Source organism: Arachis ipaensis, chromosome B09 (assembly GCF_000816755.2).
Source record: "Arachis ipaensis cultivar K30076 chromosome B09, Araip1.1, whole genome shotgun sequence".
NCBI classification, from domain to species: Eukaryota; Viridiplantae; Streptophyta; class Magnoliopsida; order Fabales; family Fabaceae; genus Arachis; species Arachis ipaensis.
Window position 1 is genome coordinate 3,138,878 of NC_029793.2, and position 938 is coordinate 3,139,815.

Below are 938 nucleotides of genomic sequence, written 5' to 3' on the forward strand. Positions count from 1 at the left end.
GATTGTTAGTATGCATGAATGTGACTCCATGTTGTCGTTAATTCCAAGAATCTAAAGTTGACTGTTGATACAAAATTTAATCGGGTTCATCTAATGTAAAGATGCATTTTTGTACAGATTTACAGATTTTTGTCTTTTTTAAATCTGCCTTGGACACATGTTGTTTCTATGTGGCTGAAAGCACGCTCTCAGGAAATTGGGGAGGCTCATGGAAGGACTGGCTGAGCCAGTTAGATAGGTCAGCTCAGAATGGGATTTTTGTTGCAGAGGGTCTCGTTAGTGCCGTTGTTGGGCCTTGAGATTTGTCCCAAAAAAGAGTGAGGGTAGGCAAGGTAGTTGTTGCTGTGCTGTGGGTCAAGTATGAGAAATGAACGCAAACTTTAATCCCCATGTGGAAGACTATAAATGGTTAAACCAACATAGGCTCCAAAATAGTTAACCGTTGAGAAGGTAAAATTAATTTACTTGCCAGAGTCTTCTAAAGCAAAATGGATTAGTAACACAATTCGGGCCCAAAAAAAGAAAATTTGATATATAAAAAATTATAAGAGAAAAAATTATTTTTATTTTAAATTTAATTTTTTTATTATGTGTTAATATTTTATTTATAGATCAAATTTTTACCATTTATAATCGCCAAAACTAATGGTACAATAAAACTTCTCTAATTACTATATTTTAAAGTTGAAATATTTTACTTTTTTTCAGTTAGTAGAGTTACGATCGTTAGAAGGGTCAAAGTCTACATCCTCTTTCAAGTAAAATATTGACAAAAATTATTAACGGAAAATGGTATTTATACAAAAAAAAAAATCAAATTTAAGAACAAAATGATTTTCTTTCTCTCTCTTATAATTTCTTATAATTACTTTTATCAAAATAATTTTTTTTAATGATGTTTATAATTATATAAAATAATTTAAAAAAAACAAAACAGA